We start from the raw sequence: 6000 nt of genomic DNA on the forward strand, positions 1-6000 counted from the left end.
TTATTGTTATTTTTGCTCAAGTTGTCTAGCTTCTTGACACATCTGTAGCATTTGCTTTCTACGCTGCTGTGTATTTCTTGCAATATCTGGGTAGATTCTAATTTTCTCCTCATAAAACAATTTTTCTTTGTTACGAAGAAAACTCTTTAAAACCAAATCACGGTCCCCAGAGAAGACAAAGGTACATAATACTGTTCCACGGAACTCTACTTGCTCCACGGTGGAAAATTCAAGGAATGCTGTTAAATCAACCCCTATGTTATTAGGGGGATTCTGTTCTTGTTGGGATCCATCGGTCGATTTCTTCGCAAAATATATATTAGTAATAGGTGGTATAGCTTCATTTGAGAATAATAAAACTTCCTTCAAGTATTTTTTAAAGAGGTCACGTAATGAAATATATTTTATAAAGGGAAAGTTTAGTATCCTAAGGTTCAGATATCTTTGGTGATTTTCCAGCTCTTCCAACTTTCTCATAGTATTAGCCTCACTTTTAATTAAATTCACTTGAACTTCTTGAACTTTTGTCGTAGTCTCTTCAATTTCTTTAACCTTCTTATCATGTAAATCCAATATAGGTTTAGTTTCGCTGTCCTTTTGTTGTAAATTAGTTACAGCAGAAGTTAAAGTTACAATTGCTTTTTCTAGAGCAACCAGGGCACTCCATACACTGTCCAATGTTACAACTTGTGGCCTTGACAATTTGAAACTGGTATCCAGGCTTACCTCCTGTCTCCGACAGACCTCTAAGATTCTCAGGATTTCCTCTGTCGGTTCCTCTCCCCCTCCGATAATATTCACAGCTGCATTCACATCCGCCTCAACCTGCATTGCGGTTCTTTGTTGTTCAATCCGCACTCCTCCGGTGTTCAGAGACGCTGCTGCTCCCACGGCTCCCGATACAGAAGCAGTCACATCCGCCTGGCCTCCTATCGGCCCCTTCGGTCGCATTGCCCAGGCCTGCTCAGGTATCGCACCGTGTGTAGGGGGAGAGGGAGTATTGGGCGCCCCAGGGCTTAAAGAGATGGATATGCCCAATGGCGTCTGAGTTTGCTCCATACTCGGCGCCTCTGCGGGCCGTCTCTCTAGGGTAGAAGTTGATGCCGCACCGAAGAAGCCCTCAATCGATGGTTGGAGGGGGTCTGGCAAGGCTGGGGATGCAGAAACCAGCCTTACCTTCCCCTTCCTCTTAGTGTGAGGCATTCTTTTTCGAGGAAGGAAAAAAAAAATCAAAACGAGTGAGGAGCTCCTCTCGATGCGTCCTCTCCTTACGGCACCATCTTGGATCCCTGGAAGGATGTTTTTGATTCAGCAGATTAGCACAAGAGTGCCAGATGGCTCTGAGAGTTTAGCCAGTTGAATTTTCTGTAAGCCATTTTCAACCTCAAATAAGGGTGGATATGTTCTGCTGAAAATTACCCTAAATTAAGTCTGTCAAAATATAACCAGTTAAGTCACCACTAAGCAGCTTATGGAAGATTGACCCTATAGGGGCAAGAATCAAAACTGCCCATATTGATGCAAACTCTGTATGTACTTTTACCTGTGGGGATTGCTCCAATAATCAAAGCAAAAGTCTGCATAGGCTTTTGCTTTGATTATTGCCCCTGGAAAAACTACTTGTACAGATTGCACTTGTTTTCACCACATGTAATTTTTCATTTGGAATCAATGAAGGTAGATTTGAATAATCAAACATATAGTTCCTCTCTCTGCCTCCAGGAATGCTTTCAGAATCCATGGATAAAAGCATTTATCCACAGACAAGTTGGATAACATGTTTTTCCCCATGGAAAAGACTTTGGGGCCGATTTAAAATTTTAAGTGCGCGGGGTACATTTGTGCACGCTACCCGGCATGCACAAATGTACACCCGATTTTATAACATGCGCATGCTGCCACGCGCATGTTATAAAATCCGGGGTCGGCGCGCGCAAGGGGGTGCACACTTGTGCACCTTGCGAGCGCCGAGCCCAAGGAGAGCCCCGATGGCTTTCCCCGTTCCCTCCAAGGCCGCTCTGAAATCGGAGCGGCCTTGGAGGGAAGTTTTTTTTGGATCCCCCCCACCTTTCCCTTCCCCTAACTAACCCACCCCCCCCGGCCCTACCTAAATCCCCCCTCCCCCTTATCTTGCAGAGTTATGCGCGCCAGCTCACCATCCCCCGGTACAGGCCTCTGTGTCGGAGTATTCGTCCCTGCCCCCCGAACCACTACCACACCCCCAGCCCCACCCCCAAACCACTGCCACGCCCCCGCCCCCACCCCATCCTCCCATTTTTGAAAGCCCCCGGGACATACGTGCGACCCAGGGCTTGCACGCGCCACCGAGCCTATGCAAAATAGGCTCGGCGGGCACAGGAGTAGGTTTTTGGGGGTTACGCGCGTAACCCTTTGAAAATCTACGCCTTTGACTATTTCTCTCAAGGAGGGTAATTTTATAACTATTAATTACTGTTTTAGGTATTAAGCTAATGGTGATGTTTTATTGTTTTTTGTATTATGTATTATGTATGTTTGATTCTACATTGCTTTTATAGTTTTTACTTATTATGTGAATTATAAATTTATTACATAAATTAATGAAAGGCTAAGATCTGTGTGTACCTTTTACATGTAGACTTTACTCACAATTTCAAAGATAATTGGCCTGATATGCACTAGGGATGTGAATCATTTTTCGACGATTAAAATTATCGTCCGATAATTTTAATATCGTCTTAAACCGTTATGGAACACAATACAATAGAGATTCTAACGATTTATCGTTATAAATCGTTAGAATCGTGAGCCGGCACACTAAAACCCCCTAAAACCCACCCCCGACCCTTTAAATTAAATCCCCCACCCTCCCGAACCCCCCCCCCCCAATGACTTAAATAACCTGGGTGTTCAGCGGCGGTCCGGAACGGCAGCGGTCCGGAACGGGCTCCTGCTATTGAATCTTGTTGTCTTCAGCCGGCGCCATTTTCCAAAATGGCGCCGAAAAATGGCGGCGGCCATAGACCAACACGATTCGACGGCAGGAGGTCCTTCCGGACCCCCGCTGGACTTTTGGCAAGTCTTGTGGGGGTCAGGAGGCCCCCCCCCAAGCTGGCCAAAAGTTCCTGGAGGTCCAGCGGGGGTCAGGGAGCGATTTCCCGCCGTGAATCGTTTTCCGTACGGAAAATGGCGCCGGCAGGAGATCGACTGCAGGAGGTCGTTCAGCGAGGCGCCGGAACCCTCGCTGAACGACCTCCTGCAGTCGATCTCCTGCCGGCGCCATTTTCCGTACGGAAAACGATTCGCGGCGGGAAATCGCTCCCTGACCCCCGCTGGACCTCCAGGAACTTTTGGCCAGCTTGGGGGGGGCCTCCTGACCCCCACAAGACTTGCCAAAAGTCCAGCGGGGGTCCGGAAGGACCTCCTGCCGTGGAATCGTGTTGGTCTATGGCCGCCGCCATTTTTCGGCGCCATTTTGGAAAATGGCGCCAGCTGAAGACAACAAGATTCAATAGCAGGAGCCCGTTCCGGACCGCTGCCGTTCCGGACCGCCGCTGGACACCCAGGTTATTTAAGTCATTTGGGGGGGGTTCGGGAGGGTGGGAGATTTAATTTAAAGGGTCGGGGGTGGGTTTTAGGGGGTTTTAATGTGCCGGCTCACGATTTTACGATTTTTCACGATATTTTACCCCCCCAAACGGCAACAATACGATTCCCTCCCCCTCCCAGCCGAAATCGATCGTTAAGACGATCGAGGACACGATTCACATCTCTAATATGCACACAGATTAAATCACACAGTTACACCATTTTTAAAAGTGTGACTTCTTCAGGTTAACCTATGCACAGGAATCCTAATTTTCAAATCAAATCTATCCCCTAGATTTATCAAAATGCTATAATTTTCACATGGATAGCACCCACGATAACAAAAGAGGCATAGGAGAGAGAGAAAGAGAGACTTTTTATAAGGCCTTCATAGTAGTCAACTATTTATATCACTATAAGAGGCCAGCTAGTTACTCGAGGTAAAGTTTTGGTGGTGGTGTGGGTTTTGGGGCCAGTTTTACATGCAGAGTGAGACATATGAACCGCACAGGAGACCTTGATTGACATCTTGATTGACGTGTGAAGATTGACATAATTTGGAGTGAGGAAAATCAGACTAAAATGAGATTACATCAATGTTCTCTTGCCCTAGCTTGATAGCGCCCTGGTAGAGAGTCCATCAAGCTAGAGCAAGAGAACACTGTAGAAATTTCATCTTTGTGTGACTTTCCTCACACAAACCCTACACCACCAGCAAAACCTCACCTTGAGTTACTAGCTGGCCCTTCTGTAGCAGTATAAATAGTTGACTACTATGTGTGTCCCCCTAGAGGTGCTCTTTCTCTCTCTCTCTCTCTCCCCATGCCCAAAAATTTATCGCAAATTGTGTTATCCCAGGACAAGCAGGATGCTAGTCCTCACATATGGGTGACATCACTGACGGAGCCCTATCGCGGGAAAACATCTGTAAAAGTTTCTAGAAACTTTTGACTGGCAGCCTGAGGCTACTGAGCATGCCCAGCATGCCATGATATTCTCTGCCACAGGGGTCTCACTCCAGTCTTTGTTTTTCTGCGCTGCCATAAGCATCGCGGTTACCGGAGCCCGTGAGATTCCCTCACAGCATTGACGGTGACTAAAATAATATCTCCTTTTTTCATTTTGGAAACTTTTTTCTCAGACAATCTCATCGACGGCCGTCGATTCCAACATGGCCTCCGTTTTCAAGAAGTGCCCTTCTTGTAACCAGACCATGTCGGTGACAGATCCGCATTTAGAATGCGTCCTCTGTTTAGGAGAGAAGCATGATATTGTTTCATGCCCTCAATGTCAAGAAATGACCCCAAAGGGTCGAAAACTTCGACGTGAAAAAATGGCTAGTATTTTTCAACTAGTCTCATCACCATCTACATCGACGAAGTCCACCCCGGTAGTAGGAACTAATAAGCTCCTCATAAAAAAGAAGCATATCGAAGGATCCGGGGACGCTACTTCACCGACACTGTCCATGTCATCGACAAGGTCAGTGATTGAGCCAAGAACAAAGCATAAACATCAGCATCATCGACCCGCAGAATCTCCATCGGTTCCATCCTCGGCAGAACCGGAGGCAAAACGTCAAAAACCTTCCGATACGGTGCCGACCTCGGTAGCTACTACGCCCTCATCGGCATCGGCATCGTTACCATTGTCCGCTACTCCGGATTTGACTGTTCTAATCCAAAATATAGTTATGGACACCCTCCTAAAACAGCTTCCGGCACCTGTGCCGATGCCGGCGGTCTCGCCGATGCCGGCATTACTGCCGATGCCGGTGTCATCGCTGATGCTGACAACATTATCAGAAAAATTTAAACTTGAAACAGGAGTACCTCAGGGTTCAGCGCTGTCTGCTACCCTCTTTAACATATATATGCTACCCTTATGTCATCTGCTGGCAGGCCTAGGGATAATACATTACATTTACGCAGACGACATTCAATTAATTCTACCAATAGACGACACAATTGAAAATACATTAAGTCTAGCTAACATGTACCTAGACATAATTAAACAACTACTAAATCAGATGGAACTGGTTATCAACATTGACAAAACTGAATTCCTTCACCTTGAGAGAAAACATACTAAAATCATTCAAACACCTATAACCCTAAGAAATAACCAAAAAATTGAGCTAGCCGAAAAAGTAAGGAATCTGGGAGTAATAATGGACCCAGAAATCAACCTGAAGCAATACATATCTATAAAAGTAAGAGAAGGCTACGCAAAACTTATGGTCCTCAGAAGATTGAAACCATTACTCACACCTGCCCACTTCAGAACAGTATTGCAAACACTTATCTTTTCTAGCACTGACTACTGCAACGCACTCTTACTAGGACTCCCAAGCACATCGAGAAGACCACTCCAGATACTTCAAAATACTGCAGCCAGAATACTAACGGGAAAAAAGAGGAGGGACCATATAAC

The sequence above is a fragment of the Rhinatrema bivittatum genome, chromosome 5 (assembly GCF_901001135.1).
Source record: "Rhinatrema bivittatum chromosome 5, aRhiBiv1.1, whole genome shotgun sequence".
NCBI lineage: Eukaryota > Metazoa > Chordata > Amphibia > Gymnophiona > Rhinatrematidae > Rhinatrema > Rhinatrema bivittatum.